Below are 18,915 nucleotides of genomic sequence, written 5' to 3'. Positions count from 1 at the left end.
AGTGTCAGGCTCAAATTCATGTTAATAACAGAGAACACCACTAGCACAATTCATAGGTTTATACATTTTAAGGCCAGAAGGGACCATTCCATTCAGCTGGTCTGACCTCCTGCATAACACCGTCCAGGGAATTTCATCCAGTCATTCCTGCAACAAGCCCATGATTTCTAGGTGAGCTTTGGGCACACCTTAAAGAAAGATATCCTGTGTAAAGTCCTCACCAGCGCCTACATGTTTTAAGACTGTAAGTTGCATTTTCAAAAGTGAGGTTCACTTCGGTACTTCATATCCCTGGACTTTCACCAGGACTCAGGCTCCTAAGTGCTTATGTCAATTTTGAATGTGGGACTTGGACTTGGACTCCTAAGTCACTTATCAAAGGGGTAGCCGTGTTAGTCTGGATCTGTAAAAGCAGCAAAGTGTCCTGTGGCACCTTATAGACTAACAGACGTTTTGGAGCATGGGCTTTCATGGGTGAATGCCCACTTCTTTGGATGCATGTCACTTAGTTGCTCATGCAAATGTTATGCCAAGACTTGATTGACAGACTTCAAGTGATGGAGAATCCACCTTGTCCCTTGGTAACTTCCCTGTTTGATGGTTGTGTTCATGTAAAAGGGAATGTCTCCAGTTCACCTGTTCCTAGTTAAGTGCCTCCCAGTGGGTCCTGATACAGGGCTCCTGACCTCGAAAAAGACTCAGGCAGCAGTTGAGAAAGGAGTCAGGTTGGAGAAGCAGGGAGCTGTTAAGAATTGCTAGGAGAGAACTGTCTGAGATCTGAGAAGGCAGCAGTGGAAGATGTTGGGGAAGAGACCTGTGCAGAGAGAGAACTTCCGAGAGCTGTTAGCATAGTGCTGTGGATGGCAGCCATTGGAGAGAACTGGCCAGAGCAGGGAAACCCTGCTGAAGGGAAGGTGTGTGCAGAGGTCCCTAGGTAAAGGGGACAAACTAGCTGAGTCAGGGCAGGCTGAGCCAAGAAGCAGAGGGTTATTTCTAGATCGAGGCTCCCGGGAGATGTTGCTTAGCAGGGGTAGGACTCACAGGCAAAGGGGCCTGAAGTGTGGAACACTGTGGGGAGCCCTCTCACAGAAGACCTGAACTGAGGGCTGCGGGAGAAGAGAGGTTAGAAGGATGGAGAATCACCAGAGATGTGGAGGCCCTAGAATAGGGGCCCAAAAGAACTGGGGAACAGTGTGGTTGTTGCCTCTCAGGAGCATAGGCGCCAATTCCGTGCGTGTTCTGGGGCTTCCATTAGCCAAACCTGGAAGAATGTACCGCGAAGCAGCACTGGCTTTGTGACATGCTTCCTCTCCACAACCAGTTTTCCTGATCTCACAGCAGCCACTTCACCACCAGGTTCATGCCCCACAGATCAGGAGCAGGGCAGAGGGCTACTCTCAACATCACTGGGCTGCCCCCTTCAAGCACACGCGGCTTCTTCCCCTTCCCTCCTGTCACTCTCTCCATTGACTGCAATGCTGAGAAGTGCAATGCTGTCTCATTGAAACAGCATCCCCATGGCAGACAGAGTAAACCCTCCCTCTGTGTGTAAATACTGACACACTGGCAGGGATCTGAGGAGTGTGGGAACCAGCGCATAAATCCCAGTGGTAGCTCAAATCCCCCAAAGAAAGTTTTAATATCTTAAATAGCCCTTCCCTTTAACAAATCCAAGAGCTCAGTTCCAGCCCCCCCAAATCTCCTCTTGTCCTCTCCTCCCTCATTTCCCCATCCAATGCCATCAATAGCAGTTTGGAAAGGGCACTGCTGTACAACGCACAATACTGTAAGTGAAATGCTGTCTGCCACACACAGCTGTACGGGGCTAGAAAGGGACTAAACTCCTTCAGGGAGTGGGGGAGGGCTCTTGTCTGATTCCCTGTGGGTTACTGGGACCATAATGACTGTTTGCCATCTCTCCCCAGGACTAAGAATTATGAATTAATAACTCAAACGCTGACGAAACCGGATTGGCTGACTTCGATGACGACACCTGCCATTACGCTTCCTGCGCTGCTGCTTCACAACTCTCCCACCAATCAAATGCTGACTGAAAATCATGAATCATACTGAATGGGCCTCTAGCTGATTACTGTGACAGTCCTTGATTTTTTATGCTTTTTGCTGTAACAGGGAGCGGAGGGACACTGAGCTCTGTCCCGCAGCTGCCCTGGGGGACGGCGAGCGCTTTGCAAAAATTAAAATAAATACAAATGCACAAAAAATGTTCAGTAGCTGTTGTTGTTTTTTTTACTTTTTAGTAAATTAAATTTCCTTCCAGGCTGGCATAGGATTTGCTCCACTGTAAACGCTGACACTATTGTTAGTCAATTCCCAACTCTTTGTAGGCAATGATTACTGTATGGGGGGAAAGACACTCTGTTCTCCAGTATTGCTCCCTCTCCCTCAGTGGGGAAACCGGGACAGCAGCAGCACTGGGGAAAATGACTAATGGAGTGACACACAAACCCAGAAGAGCAGGAGGGAAGAGTATCTGTAAACTGAGCTACAGAACCACACTACCAGGGCTGCGACTGAGAGAACGTGTGGCAAGTTTTCCTTTCAGGGTAGATGTTCCAGCACATAATCCCTAAAGTCTAGAGGTGCCTCCTTGCACTCCATAGAATGATCCTTTTCCAGAACAGTTACACTCTTTTCGCCTAAACATCGGACTAGACACCACTGCCATTAAATCAACCCATAAACTGCACCTCAGTCTTGCTTCTTCAAAGGATACAGATTAGGGATAAATTCATATGAAGGTTTAATTTGTTCTCAATTATTTTGGGCTTCAGCCCCTTCCACTGGCTTCTCAGCCTCTTCCAGCCCAGCTCCCTACGTCCGAACTGTCACCCTCTATCCTTCATGTGAGACACAATATCTCTTCCCCAAAAGTCATTGGGGTTGGGCTTTGCAAAGAATCCTAAGGCAGTTAGGGGAGCTGGATACCAAACTTCCTTCGGTCTGTCTGCAAATCCCAACCTAGGGAACAGAATAATAGTTTGCAAAGCAGATGGAAGCAGGGCTGCTCTTTTTGATCACTCCACTCACAACATGTCGACCGCTGCTGGAAATAAAAGTGGCAGCTCTTCCTAAACCCCTCTCCGCATTCACATGACTCTACTGGATTGGGACTGTAAAAGCAGCCACTTCCACACAACCTGTTAGGAAGCTGTCAAAGCTTTGATCCAGTGCCCCACCAGACTGCTGTGAGGGGACCCAGACACTGGTTTCCATGTCTTTCAAGCCTCCAGAGTCTGAACGGACACAAGCCCAGACACTGGCCCTGTCTTGGGGTCCATATGCACACGCCCAGGTGCTGATCTATCTAGCACCCCCTCCTGAGAGTTGCAACCATGAGGTCCAACTTCCCAGTTGCTAGAATCAGTGTGGACTCCTCTGACTCCCCCGTAGCTTAAACTCACCCTCTTCCAGAATCCCACCGAAGACAGGAGCCTTCCAGTTTAACTCTCCCAGGGGGGCCATGATAAGGTGAAACATGTAACATGGAGAGTCAGACTTTACATGGGATTCTAAAATACTATTGCACTTCACTTAAGCACAAGAAATACACAGAGAGAGCAGATCATATAGAAACCCACAAATATCCTAAACACAATGCCCCTCACTCTGGCTCACCCTTCCCTTGGGAGTCCTTTGGGGACCATCTATGTTCAGGCAGGCAGGATTCCCCCACCTCATCAGGCTCTTCCAGCTGTTCCCCTCGACTTGGACTGGTGACAACGGCCGAAGACCCCAAATAGATCAGCTCCTGCCTTTCTACCCTTCCAATCCCCGTCAGGTGTGACCCCTGGATCTGTCTCCTCAGGCAACTTCATTGCCAGTGGCCCACTCCCTGACAAACAGATCCTCCAGGTTCGGAGCCGGTCTATGTTTGTATTTGAATAGGGGACCATCCCAATTTAATGACCCTCTACTGTCAGTGCTGAATCATTACACCTTGGCATTTCCGTCTACCATAGAGACAAAGAGATCACAGAGAAGACCCCCCCGCCCCCACATTCAAAATGGAGTTTGCAATCTAATAAAGATACAGATGGACAGTTCATAAGCTCATACAGAACTCATAAACTGCATGGACAGATTCCCAAATCATCAAGAAGCCATGCCAAAACTTAGCCTACAAAGGCTAGAGTCCACTATTAAATCTTAAGAAAATGCAGGTGTAACCCATGTCTACCCTGTGTGGCTGTGTGCCCTCTAGCAGCAGGACAACATACAGGTGTATTAGTCAGCAACTAACTTTGCACAAACAAATATAACTCTTTCAGCTCTGGCGTGATTTCAGATGTAGCTAGCCAGGGTTCAGTCCCCCCGATTGCTCCTTCCCAGGGGAGTTTTGTCAGAAGAGATGGTCCATATGAGGATTGGAGCTGCAGTGGAACTCGGAAAGTTGGGACGAGCTTTCGCAGCCAGGGCAGCTTTTAGCTCATGGTGATGAGGTTATGATCACCATTATTAGACATTGTGGCTCTCTGCTCCCTCTAGTGGTGGCTGATTGTTGGTGACACTCCATGTATTTGTGATTTATACCTACAAGGTATCTTCACACAAACAGGGCATTTTAAAGTGCCCTTTATATCAGGCCAACATTTTCCAAAAGTACCTAGTGATTCTGGGAAGCCCAAATTGACATGCCTTCAAAGAGAGCTGATTTTCACAGGTTGGATGCTCTGCAAAAGGCGTTTTGAGTTGTGCTCCCAAAATCACTAGTCACTTCTGAACATACCTTTAAATAATGATAAAACAAATGCCCAAAGATAAATCTCCAGGTGCCTCAACTCACCCATATCAATCAATTAAGGTAACAACACAGCCCTATTAGTCCCTCCCCAGAAAAGTGCCTTCAACCTTCCCCACAGCGGTTCCCCAACTATTTGTCATGACCCCAGGCATCAGCAGATAGAGGTTCAGCAATCCATTTTCCTCCGCACAGCGTGACCTCGCATGGACGATGCATGTGAAGTCATGAGACATTGAGAATGCCATTTTGCTCTATGCTGTGGCATCCTCCACACAGCAGGACCCTGCACATACCACACGTATGAGGTCATGCGGCACGGAAGATGCCATTTAGTAGAGCAAATTGGCATCGTCTATGAGGCGTGATGTCGCATGCAACATACATGTGAGTCATGCTGTGCTGAGGATGCCATTTTGCTCTCCAAAATCGTAGAATCATAGGACTGGAAGGGACCTCGAGAGGTCATCTAGTCCAGTCCCCTGCACTCACGGCAGGACGAAGTATTATCTAGACCTTCCCTGACAGGTCTTTGTCCAACCTACTCTTAAAAATCCCCCATGATGGAGATTCCACCACCTCCCTAGGCAATTTATTCCAGTGCTTAATCACCCAGACAGGAAATTTTTCCTAATGTCCAACCTAAACCTCCCTTGTTGCAATTTAAACCCATTGCTTCTTGTCGTAGCCTCAGAGGTTAACGAGAACAATTTACCTCTCTCCTGCTTGTAACAACCTTTTATGTACTTGAGCACTGTTATCATGTCCCCTCTCAGACTTCTCTTTTCCAGACTAAACAAACCCAGTTTTTTCAGTTTTCCCTCATAGGTCATGTTTCCTAAACCTTTAATCATTTTTGTTGCTCTTTTCTGGACTTTTTCCAATTTGTCCACATCTTTCCTGAAATGTGGCGCCCAGAACTGGACACAATACTCCAGTTGAGGCCTAATCAGCGCAAAGTAGAGCGGAAGAATCACTTCTCATGTCTTACTTAAAATACTCCTGCTAATAAATCCCAGAATGATGTTCGCTTTTTTTGCAACAGTGATACACACTTGACTCATATTATCTGGCTTTCTGTGAGTGGGAAATGCAGGTCACAGTCTCTGCAAATGCACAGCAGGATCTGGGTAGAGCTGTTGACGTCGCTAGGCCTCACCCTAGGTAACTCGGGAGGGTAGATGACCACAAGTGTCAATAAAGCCTTCCTGCACTAGGCCTATATGAACCAAACTTCTTCCATGTTTAAACTCTAATGAACCTCAAAAGCCAGGTGCAATTGGAATATGTAAGCAACCAGTTATCTGTGTGCAACCCCCTGCTCACACCGGTATCAAGCGGTAATAATGAGGCCTGCATGTTTCTGGCTAAAGAAAAAAAGGACAAAATAACGGTTTAAAGAAGTTACTAACAAGCTAGGCTTATAGGTGCCAAAAATAACTTAACTGCTTAAATGTAAACGTTATTTGCTTCGTAACTGTTACCAGGGAAGGGAGGGCTAAAGGGGAAGAAAGAAAGGGAAAGGGGGGGGGGGTAAAGCTTAACTGCAAAATGTATAAAAGAAGACAAACTGTTTCTGTTAGTGTGCTTGATTTGAGACGTGCCTGTCTCCTAGCACCGCTTTGGGATCCCAAATAAACTTTGTTTGTTTCTCCACCCCGGTGTGTTTATTGACGCGAAGCACACCGGGCAACGAACCCGCTGTTGCTGTCCTCGGGCCTCTGTGCCGGCAACAGAGGCATCCATGGTTATGTTCTCTGTCTGGATACCGGTGCAGGTGGAGGAGACAGGAGCAGCATTGGCACTGGTGACACGGCTCTTCCTAACCATAGTGATTATATTACGTCTCCCTCCCACAAACTCCCTCTCAAACACCCCTGTTCCCTAGTTCCCCGTGGTCGCTTAGCCTCTGGCTTTGAAGACCTTCTCTCCTAGGTCAGCCCTACCCCCTCGTTAATCACACAAGGGGAGGGTGATCACAAGGCTGATTGAGGCTGATCAAGGATGATCCAGGGAAAAAGGCTCAAACAGTCCTCAGACACACAATCCCAACTGACCCTGTAACTTAAAGAACCTGCAAGAGAAAGAGAAATACGAACAGCCAAACAACCTGACTCACCCCAAGATGAGTACTCGCACATTGTTCGTTGAGCAGGGAGATCACCTCACCCTCTCAAACTCCCCTGTTTGCAATCCCCAGCTGGCTAGTATTAATGTATTTCTCCTGAAAACGTCCCCTTGAGGTAGGGACGTGCTGCTACCCTCATTTTGCGAATGGCAAACAGAAAGCCTATGTGATTTGCCCAAGGTCACACAAGAGCTCTGTAGCAGAGCAAAGAATTCAACTCCTGGCGAGGGCCCTAACCACTGGACAAGGCTTCCTGTCTAATGGTCTTAGAATGGGTCTGAGTTTAGCTCAGTTGGTAGAACATCAGACTTTTAATCTGAGGGTCCAGGGTTCAAGTCCCTGGGCAGGTTTAGGGGGGATCATTTCCCCCTGTGGTATCCTTCAAGAGGCAGCTTGATATAAAGGGGGAAGGGAAAGCTCAGTGGTTTGAGCATTGGCCTGCTAAACCCAGGGTTATGAGTTCAATCCTTGAGGGGGCCATTTAGGGATCTGATATTCTATGATTCTATGTTGCCATTAGGCTCAAAAGGACCTTAAGTTGTATCTTCACTGCACGGTTAACGTGAGTTATGAACATGCAAGTTATGCCTCTCAAGTGAGAACAGCCACGCTGTAATATCCCCCTCCCACTGCTATATCCACACTGATGCTACACTCACCCCTGTGTGACGCTAGGGCTGCTGGGGGCACATCTCAGGGTTCTTTGACCTGTAGTAAGCTTCTCTTTGGATACCTTCCTAGTGAATTGTGGGATAACTTGTCTGTCCCTTCTTGGCACACCAGGGGAACCCTGGGAAGGCACTGGAGGACGAGCAGTACTTGAGTAGCCTGCGTCACTACAGAGACGTCATGTTAGCAGCTGGCAAGCTGCACTAATTCTAGCTTCACCCTATACCTCGTGACAGGCCAGCCAGCGCCAATGAAAAGCTCACTACACTCAAGCTAAGGGTATTTGTGTGTGGTCTGGACTTGAGTTAGGGGCAATACTCAAGTGATAACTCAAGTTAGCTTTGCAGTGAAGACAAGCCCATGTAACTGAGAAACATATCTACTATGTTTGTACAGCTCCTAGCACAGCAAGACATCGACTTACTTCTATACAGATGTTAAATAATAATGAAACAATGAGGTTATCTCAGGTGATCTGCTTTTGGGGTCTCTCCAGATCGACTCCTGCTCTACATTATAACATTTAACCCTCTTCAGTAGCATTTCAAACGCACTTTCCGTCCACACACAAAACTGCTTTAGTCAGTTATGGCTGGTTCTAAGCAACGTCACAAAGTGACTCTGCTCTCTGAGGACTAAAGAACAATTCAGCCCTAATCGTTCCTGACTCAGTCATTTCATGAGACCTTTAAAAATGGTGTTGGACTCTGGGCAGTATTTGGAGTGGAGCTGACAGATGTCTCTCAGCTCCCTTGTTAGGCCCCTCTACATCTATTCCCTCCCATACCGGGACCCCCACATCATCCTTCCACCCTTCCAAAGAATATCTGTCTGTGCCTATGTTAATGCTACCAGATCATGTCATCACGCTACAAACCATTGGGGTTGTATCTCCACTAACATCCCCACCAGCTGCTAAACCACATTAGATTTACCTGCAGAAACCCGATAAAAGTATGTCAAATTATGAATGGGAAAGAGTAGGTGGAAAGGAAGCTTCTGTTTTCCTTGTCTTGTAATAGAACAACAAGGGGTTATTCAATGAAATTGAATGAAGGCAAATTAAAAATGGAGCCAAAGATCACATAATGTGTAATAACGAGGGCTCTCAAGCGATTAAAAAAATTAATCACAGTTAATCGCACTGTTAAACAATAATAGAATACCATTTATTTAAATATTTTGGAGGTGTTCTACATTTTCAAATATATTGATTTCAATTACAACACAGAATACAAGGTGTACAATGCTCACTTTATATTTATTTTGATTACAAATATTAGCACTGTAAAAAACAAAAGAAATAGTATTTTTCAATTCACCTCTTACAAATACTGTAGTGCAATCTCTTTACCATTAAAGTTGAACTTACAAATGTAGAATTATGTACAAAAAATAACTCTCAACCCCTAACTCTACTTGCGCTACATTGATGATGACATCTGCATCATCTGGACCCATGGAAAAGAAGCCCTTGAGGAATTTCACCATGATTTCAATAATTTCCATCCCACCATCAACCTCAGCCTAGATCAATCCACACAAGCGGTCCATTTCCTGGACACTACTGTGCTAATAAGCGATGGTCACATAAATACCACCCTATACCGGAAACCTACTGACCGCTACACTTACCTACTTGCCTCCAGCTTCCATCCAGGACACACCACACGATCCATTGTCTACAGCCAAGCTCTAAGATATAATTGCATTTGCTCCAATCCCTCAGATAGAGACAAGCACCTACAAGATCTCTATCAAGCATTCTTAAAACTACAATACCCACCTGCTGAAGTGAAAAACAGATTGACTGAGCCAGATGAGTACGCAGAAGTCACCTCCTACAAGACAGGCCCAACAAAGAAAATAACAGAACACCACTAGCTGTCACCTTCAGCCCCCAACTAAAACCTCTCCAGCGCATCATCAGAGATCTACAACCTATCTTGAAAGATGATCCTTTACTCTCACAGATCTTGGGAGACAGACCTGTCCTCGCTTACAGACAACCCCCCAACCTAAAGCAAATACTCACCAGCAACCACATATCACTGAACAAAACCACTGACCCAGGAACCTATCCTTGTAACAAAGCCCGATGCCAACTCTGTCCACATATCTATTCAAGTGACATCATCATAGGACCTAATCACATCAGCCATACCATCAGGGGCTCGTTCACCTGCACATCTACCAATGTGATATATGCCATCATGTGCCAGCAATGCCCCTCTGCCATGTACATTGGCCAAACCGGACAGTCTCTACGCAAAAGAATTAATGGACACAAATCTGACATCAGGAATCATAATACTCAAAAACCAGTGGGAGAACACTTTAATCTGTCTGGCCATTCAATGACAGACCTGCGGGTGGCTATCTTACAACAGAAAAACTTCAAAAACAGACTCCAACGAGAGACTGCTGAGCTGGAATTGATATGCAAACTAGATACAATCAACTCAGGATTGAATAAGGACTGGGAATGGCTGAGCCATTACAAACATTGAATCTATCTCCCCTTGTAAGTATTCTCACACTTCTTATCAAACTGTCTGTACTGAGCTATCTTGATTATCACTTCAAAAGTTTTTTTTCTCTTATTTAATTGGCCTCTCAGAGTTGGTAAGACAACTCCCACCTGTTCATGCTCTCTGTATGTGTGTATATATATCTCCTCAATATATGTTCCACTCTATATGCATCCGAAGAAGTGGGCAGTAGCCCACGAAAGCTTATGCTCTAATAAATTTGTTAGTCTCTAAAGTGCCACAAGTACTTCTGTTCTTTTATCTTTTAACCAGTTACCAATGCATGAGAGTACCTTCCCTCTTATCCCGTGGCAGCTTACTTTGCATAAGAGCCTTTGGTGAGGGACCTTGTCAAAGGCTTTCTGAAAATCTAAGTACACTATGTCCACTGGATCCCCCTTGTCCACATGCTCGTTGACAGCCTTAGAGAGTTCTAGTAGATTGGGGAGGCATGATTTCCCTTTACTAAAACCATGTTGACTCTTCCTCAACAAATTATGTTCATCTATCTGTCTGACAATATTATTCTTTATTATAGTTTCAACCAGTTTGCCCGGTACTGAAGTCAGACTTACAGGCCTGTAATTGCCAGGATCACCTCTGGAGCCCTTTTAAAAATTGGCCTCACATTTGCTATCCTCCAGTCATCTGGTACAGAAGATGATTTAAATGATAGGTTACAGACTACAGTTAGTAGTTCTTCAATTTCACATTTGAGTTCCTTCAGAACTCTTGGGTGAATCCCATCTGGTCCTGGTGACTTATTGCTGTTTAATTGATCAATTTGTTCCCAAACCTCCTCTTATGATACCTCAATCTGGGACAGTGTATAGTTATGGTTGATGTAATTAGGTCGACACAGTTATGTGTAGACAATGTGTTGGTTAGATCAAGTGTTACTGGCTTTCAGGAGCCATCCCAAAATGCCCCACACTGACAATACAATTGATACAAGTGCTCCTGGTGAGGACACGCACCCCTGATGTAAAGAGCCAAACGTGTACAAACAGAAGCAATTCAATAACTGCGGTGGCTCTAAGTCGACATAAAGTTAGATTGAAATAATTCTGTAGTGTAGACGTGGCCTAAGAAATGTTCTTTCTGGTTGCTGACGTGGACTATCCTGGTTATATCATCGTCTCTGAACGGGAAACGGCTAAAGCTCTTGTTCTGGGGTGGTGCTGGTCAGACTCTAAACAGGCTCCTATTGTTTGTCCACTGGACAGTTCATTGGGTTTTTAAGAATGGGAACAGTCAGTCATTAAGAGGAGGAAGCAGAACCCATGGCTCTTATCAGCGTGAGATCGGTGCCTGCCAGAGGTGAACGAGGGCAGACAGGGAGAACAGGCTGTCAGGTGTGGATGTGTTTTCAGAAGAGCTCTTGCATGAAAGAGCTGTGCCAACATAGCAATGCCGCTGGCGACAGGTGAAAGATGGTGTGTCCAGCGAGGCAAAGAGGGGCCTCAGTAGCTCTTTGTTGTACTAGGACTGGGTCCTGGTTGTGAGAGGAGAGAGAGAAAACAGAGGCCCAGATTCTCAGGCTTTGTCTACAGAAGAAAGATCCATTATTTGACCAATGGTGGGATTTTAATCTGAGGTAGTTCAGCCATGAAAACCCCTGTGTGGAGGCTCTTCTTTCCATTCAAATCAGGTTTATGTTGTGTTATCCTAAATTGAACAGGAATCGGTTTCAGCTGAACTGAAATACACCACTGCTAAACTGAAGCAAATATCCACCAGTCTGTAAAACTGGTTCAACCGACTCACTTTACACTGCTCTGTCTCTCGTCGGTACTTACGTGGCCCCTGACAGTGCAAATTTTGGAAGGGTTCTAAAACCTCATGCTTAGGGAACAGCCCAATAACTGTTAGGGATAAGGATGAGACTTTCATGGGGGCAGATTCCCAGATCGGCTAATGCAGGGTTCTAAGGACTTCCTCTGTAGCAGTGGGTGCTGGCCAGTGCCGGAGGTGGGATACTGGAGGAAATGGCTCTCAGGTCTAACCCAGTCTTGCCAGTCCTTTCCTTTGGAAAACCATTTGTGATTTGCTAGCGGGGGCCAGGAATGGCGGACATTTCTGAGGAGGACGACCTGAGAGCCATGGCTGGGGAGGGAAGTTCAGGGGAGCATTACTTGAGATGGGGAGACTTGGATAACTCTCAGCCGTCACTTGCTACACAATTGTCAGCCAGTAAACCAGGAGCTGAGTACAACTAGTGGAAGCATAATCCACTGATGTCTCTCCTGTACATGAAGTCTGAGCATGCTTGGGAGCGCCTCTGATTTTATTACTTGCTGTATTCATGCCTCCAGGGTGGCTTTTGGGACTCAGGTTATGGAGGGAGGGTCGTCCAGTGGTTGGAGCATTAGCTTAGGACTCAGGACACCACAGATCAATCCCCTGCTGTGTCACAGACTCCTGTGTGGCCTTGATTACGTTCTTGAGTCGCTCTGTGCCTCAGTTTCCCATCTGTAAGAGAGGGAGAATAGCACTGCCCTTCCTTGCAGGGGTTTTGGAGGTTAAGGATATGAAAGATTGGCAGATGCTTCAGCTATGGGGGCCATATCTTCACGTATGGTAGACATCTCCAGTGTGGGGGGCAGGCCTTTCACAGAGGGAAAGAAGAAATTTTCATGACTTCAACGAGACAGTAAAGTGGCAGGAGTTGCAGGCTACAAAGTCTGGGCAATAATGGGAGGGTAAAGACAGACTTGTTGGTTCTACTGGACAGAGCCAGTGGTACAAGATGCTGGGCTTGAGCGAGCAGGGTAAGATCAGACTCATTGCCCCTCCAAGGGAACAGCCGTAGGGCCTGGGAGTAATTGAGAGGCTGCAGGGCTAGGGATGGGATATTTGATTAGTTAGCAGACACTGTGGGCATGGGGATTGGGGAAGTGTCAGAAACATACAGCTAAGGGTAGCATAAAATCCCTCCTTTACCTGTAAAGGGTTAAGAAGCTCAAATCACCTGGTTGGCACCTGTCCAAAAGGACCAATGAGGGGAGAAGATACTTTCAAATCTGTGGGGGAAGGTTTTTGTCTTGTCTCTTTGTGTTGTTCTCTCCGGGTCAGCGAGGAATCACGGCAGGGAAAATACATGTCCCAAAGCCACACCTGAACTAAGCAGCTAAAATTATCTTTTGTTTTAGCTTGTGAATTCTCCCTGTGCTATGAGGGAGATTTATTTCTGTTTTATTTTGTAACTTTAAAGTTTTGCCTAGAGGGGAATCATTTGGAAAGAGGGTGGTCTTCTTATTTATGGACATATACTCCAGAACGCGCTTTGGAGATGATACTGTCGAAATGTATCTTAAAAGGGCTCTCAATTCATCACCTAATTCACTCGCATCAATATCGCCCATGTCATCATGTGTCAACACTGTCTCTAGTGCCCTGCATTGCTGGTGTAGGTCTTCTTCGGGTATAGTGAGGAGTTTTGGAATATCATACAACATCCCAAATAAACTGCTGTGTTCCTTGAGCTGCATGGAACGTTCTAGGAGGGAGGTTTATTCCTGTTTTGGTTTGTTTTTTGTAACTTTAAAGTTTTGCCTCGAGGGGAATCCTCTGTGTTTTGAATCTGATTAGCCTGTAAAGTTACCTTCCATCCTGATTTTACTTTTCCTTTATAATAAAGTTCTGCTTTTAAGAACCTGGTTGGTTTTTAGTGGCCTAAAAACCCAAGGGCTGGTCTGTGCCCACTTTGTTAACCTGCTTCCCGGGCTGCATTTCTGGCCCCTCTGGCCGGCCCGGCTCTGCTCCCCTGCTCAGCTTGGGCCCCTGCTCTCTCCTTAGCTCTGCCCCCCACTGTCTGACCCAGGCAATCCCAGCTCACAGGGACGACGGGACCCCCCCTGGCCTCCTGACTCTCTCATTAGCCTGCCGCCCTGTCAATCAGGCTCAGAGGCTGAGGCTGACCTGGAGCATTGGCCTCTCCCCATTCTTTAAGTGCTGGGAGCTGGCCAAGCAAAACACCCACTGAATGTCAGTAAGGGGACAACTTAGTCCCTTACACTAGGGCGAGCCAATCAGATCACTGGCAGGAGGAGTGTGCGTCTCTTACAAGGCGGGGGCATGCAAATGAGGGAGACGGTTTCCTGTTTAAATCTGCGCCGCTCTCTGCCCAGGCTGCACCCGGAGACAGGATCCGCAGCCCCTGGCTCTGAGCAGTTACCAGCCGGTCGCCTGAGAACTTTCCGCTCCAGCACCAGGAAAGATGAGATTTTTGCTCCTTTTAAGTTTGGCGGCAGCAGCTTTAGAAGGTACGTTCCTCCCTCCGAATAACTGGCAGAGTTAGAAGAATATTGTGTTATTGCTATTTCTATACCGATAGTAATGGCCTGTCTTTATTCTCAGGTGTCCAGTCCCAGGTCCAGCTTGTGGAGTCTGTCCGTATCACCTGCAAAGCCTCCGGGTTCCCCTTCAGCGATTCCTACCTGAGCTGGCTCCGACAGGCTCCCAGAAAGAGACTAGAATGGGTCGGTGATATAAACCCCGATGGGAGTGATATACGCTACCTTGATTCAGTGAAAGGCCGATTCACCATCTCCAGGGATAATTCCAAGAGTGAGCTGTATCTGCGAATAACCAACCTGCAATCCGAGGACAAAGCCGACTATTACTGTGCGAGAGACACAGTCAAACTCCCTTCTCCCGGCAGCCGTGCAGGGGCAGCAGTGACAGTCAGCCCCCTTCGGGCTTAGACAGGAGACCCGGCAACTGGGTGAATGTAACACAAACCTACCGTTTGTGTTACATTCACCCTGCTGTTACTCACACCTTCTTGTCACCTGTTTGAAATGGGCCATCCTGATTATCACTGCAAAAGGTTTTTTTCTCCTGCTGATAATAGCTCACCTTAATTGCTTTGTCTCATTAGAGTTGGTAAGGCAACTCCAATCTTTTCATGTTCTCTGCATATATATCTCTCCCTTCTGTATTTTCCACTCCATGCATCAGATGAAGTGGGCTGTAGCCCACGAAAGCTTATGCCCAAATAAATTTGTTAGTCTCTAAGGTGCCACAAGGACTCCTCGTTCTTTCTACTGTCAGTGTCTCCCTTTCCTTCCAGAGCCTCGCTGAGCCTGCGGTGTGCAGTTCCATCGCTTCATCGGGGAACCCCAATCCAGAGTGAGTCGGTTTTGAGTCACTCTCCCCTCGGAGACCTGGCACGTTGGCTCTCCCGGGGCCCGACTCGGTGTCAGACTCACAGGACAGCCTCCGCCAGTGTACAGGAGACAAGCGCATTGCGGGACTGATCCAGTGCCAATGGGATCAGAGTCAATGGGATTTATCCCCCTGCCCTCATTGGGGTTTGCCTCACACCCAATGGATGGAGCGAATTCCTCATGGGGCCAAATCCTCCGCTAGTGTAAAGTCCCTGCAACTGCTTTCAGTATACGCGAGTTACTCCTGATTGACACCAGGGAGGCTCGGGCCCTTTCAGCAAACCGGGACGTTTATTGCATTAATGCAGCAGAAGGTGATTAGTTCATTATAACCGATGTGAGGCCCCTCACCAGGGCGTCTCTGCCCTTCACAAGCGGTTATTGCCTTTATCACCACAACCCCGCCGGGAGGCCGGGGAACTCTCACAGCCCCTGGTTCCAAGAGGTGGGACTAAGGCAGAGAGATGGAGGCTGGGGTATGGAAATGAGCCATTCAGAGTCCAGGCGGGCTGTGGGGCAGAGATCACCCAGCGCCTGAATAAACCCCACACCGCTGAGCCTGGGGATGTGGCACCGCTGGGACTTCCCAACGCGGCTCGAGGATTGTTATCACCCACCTGCCATTGGGAAATCACAGCCTGGCCTCTGGTGTCAATGGGTGGAGCGGAGATTTCCCAGCCCACAATAAAGTTCCACAATGTCATGGAGCCATCATGGAGATAACAGACCCGCCCCCAGCCCTCGATGACATCACTCAGGCCAGGGCTGGCACTCAGGGCATTGGGGGCAGCCGCGTGACAGGGCGGGAGGAACATTTTGTTGGCCCCATGGAGGCAATGGAGCCTGGCGCCGGAGAGGGGGAGGGGGGGCGGTTGATCCCCAGAGGGAGGGGCCAGCCGGAGGCAATGGGGCCTGGCATGACTGGGGCACTGTTTACAAACTGGCAGTTGCCAGACGCACAGTGCCCCGCCTGGCCCTGTGCTGCCAGAGTGCCCCTTCCCCTTGGGGGCGGGCCCATACTGCACCACACAGCCCCCCCTGCCAACACCGGAACACCCCTCCCCGATTCCCTATGGCCAGAGCCTCCCCAGACTCACTATGCCCTCCCCTCCCCCACAACTGCCCAGCACCCTGCACAACACCACCCTCGCCCAGCGCCCCCTGCCCACAGCCCCACCACCAGGGCCGTCCTTAGGATTTATGGGGCCCTACACAGTATTATTAAACTGGTGCCCCTATGCCCGAGTTGGGGCACAGCCACCACCCCCGCCCGCAGACCCCCAGAAGACCCCCCCCCCCCAATGCTGACACACACTGAACTTCGTACGCAGCAGACGCGGCGGCAGCCGGGAATCGCAGCCCGGGAGGGAGGGACGAGGCACCAAAGGACACCGAGCCGCCCGGCCCGTCTCACGGTGCCGGAGAGTCACAGTTCAGCACAGATCCCCGTGTACCCTCTCCCTCACGCACAATGCGCCCGCCGGTGCATTCGGCTCTGGGAATACGGCCCCTGTCTAAGGAGACTGCAGCGCGCGCTGGGTGTGCGGGAGCCGACCCGCCCTTACCTGCTGGCCCAAATTTTCCAGTGCCCTAAGGACGGCCCTGCCCACCGCAACTGCCCAGCACCCCCCACAGAAGCTCCATTCCCTAGTGCCCCAACACACACAGATCTTCCCCTCCCCTCACAGCCCAGCACCCCCAGAGACCCACTCCCCACCCCGTTTCTCCTGGCCGCACTCACTGGCCCTGCTGGGAGGTGACTGTCTGCCGGGCTGAGCCGGCAGCGCAGCAAAGGCTGGTCCCAGTCGGGGAATCGCTCCGGCCCCTCGGCAGTGCTGCGATCAGCCAGGCCAGGGCCTGCTCCGCCCAGGTTCCCTCAGGCCCCACTTACTTGGAGAGGCCCAGCCAAGCTCCCCACACTGTCAACCCCACACATACACCTGGCTGAGACAGGCCAGGCTTCTGCACCAGTCCCAGGCAGCTCAGCTCCGGGGAGACAGGCCATACCCGGAGCCGTAGGGGAACAGAGGTCCAGCCAGGGGGTGGAGAGGAGCAGGGGGTGGGGCCAGGGGGCGGAGAGGAGCCCTCGTCCTGAGGAGCAAGTGATGGGTGGAGGGGAGCCAGCAGGGTCTCGGGGCGCAGGGCAAATGGATGAGGCTGGGGCCCCTTCTGAACATGGGCCCGGCTCCATGGAGCCGCTGGCGCCATTGTAAACCCGACTCTGGTGACTAACGGTTGTAGAAAGGAACATGACGGGATTCATTGGGGTGGCTAAGAGAGAGGCGGCTACTGAGGGAGAAGCAGAGGGACGTTGGTGTGGGGGGTCACGGGGGCACTAGGGTCACAGAACGCAGGTCCCACTGAATCAGATTTGTCCCAGGACTTCCCAAAGTCTTGTGTGACACGTGACACAGAAACCTCTTTGTGCCACCTGGCAGAAGGCACGGGGGTGAGGGGGGGAGAGTTTTTCAGGGATCCCCTGGGTCAAGTATGTGCAGAACAATTCACTGAAGGATGGCAGCTAAGGTCTCTGCTGAGAACCAGGAGTCATCAGCGTCTTTGTGAAATGTATGTAGGATCATGTTTAAGAAGTGATGTATTTATACTGGAAATTACGTCTTAAAGCTTTTGAAGTGAAAGGCAGGTCACCAGGTGGTGACATGCCTCGGACAGGTGCTTCTCTCTCTGTCTGATCATTGTGTACTGTGATCTCAGCGTGTAAGTTTATTTTCATATCCAGCCACCAGCTAATCAAGGTTGTGAAATCGACAAGCGACCGTGAAATCGACAAGAAGGAGCACACGGTTTAGGAACAAAGATCAAAGGACTCTTTTGAAATCTCTGTGGTTGCAAAGAGACAGGCCGGATCCTCCTCCTAGGAAGCAAGTTGTGTGTTTGCCTAGGAACAGAAGGTCACAGCCAAGCAGGCCGGAAAGGATCTTTGGGGGAGCAACCCTCAGTCTTTGGTTAATTGTCTAGGCCCTAGGATATGGGCTGTGATTTTATTTGACATGTAACTTTTGGTTTCCAGTTACTCCTATTAGCTATTATTTGAAATCTCCTCTTTGTTCAATCAACGTTTGCTTGCCTTCTCCCAGAGCAGCTCTCCGGGCTGTTTCAGTCGAGCGGGGATCTGAGGTGTAACCGGCAAGCCGGGCGGTGCTGTTCCTTGGGAGAAAACACAGCGAGTGTCCAGTGCCCAGGGGCTCCAGACAGAAGATGCTTGGCAGGCTTGGGAGCTGGAGTGCGCCTATCGCTAACCTGCAGAGGGACCGCGGGGTCGGCCCAGGCTGAGGTTTGACTGCTTGCGTCGCCTGTGGCTGGTGGAGGTGGGGAGCTGGCCCCTGGCTAGCCCAGGCGGCTCTCTCACGGGGAGAGCAGAGGGTAGCAGGGTGCCTCCCAGCCCTGGGTACCCCCGGGAAGTGTCACAGTGGAGTTCGGTAGTGCTGCGGGGGGCAGAATTTAGGAATCATGTGGCGCATTCATCCTCACCCCCACCACGACTCAGAGCTCAGCTCCCCATACACACACCCATGACATGGATTTGCAGGGGGCCGAAAGGGTTCCCTAGGGAGGTGGTGGAATCTCCTTCCTTACAGGTTTTTAAGGTGACGCTTGACAAAGCCCTGGCTGGGGTGATTTAGTTGGGAATTG

The 18,915-nt window shown here is 49.1% G+C and overlaps 1 long non-coding RNA gene across 1 annotated transcript in view; it reads left to right on the top strand.

Moving 5' to 3' along the window:
* Positions 1-2,204, top strand: part of LOC135976848 (uncharacterized) — a 1,653,704-nt gene extending 1,651,500 nt beyond the window's left edge. Inside the window, exon 6 of the long non-coding RNA XR_010594139.1 lies at positions 1,926-2,204. This is a non-coding gene — a long non-coding RNA (uncharacterized LOC135976848). The remainder of the gene's footprint in view (positions 1-1,925) is intronic.
* Positions 2,205-18,915: the final 16,711 nt, after the last annotated feature.

The sequence above is a fragment of the Chrysemys picta genome, chromosome 20 (genome assembly GCF_011386835.1).
Source record: "Chrysemys picta bellii isolate R12L10 chromosome 20, ASM1138683v2, whole genome shotgun sequence".
In the NCBI taxonomy this organism is placed as follows: domain Eukaryota; kingdom Metazoa; phylum Chordata; order Testudines; family Emydidae; genus Chrysemys; species Chrysemys picta.
Note: the sequence above shows the minus strand (reverse complement) of the source record. Positions and strands in the feature narration are given on the sequence as shown.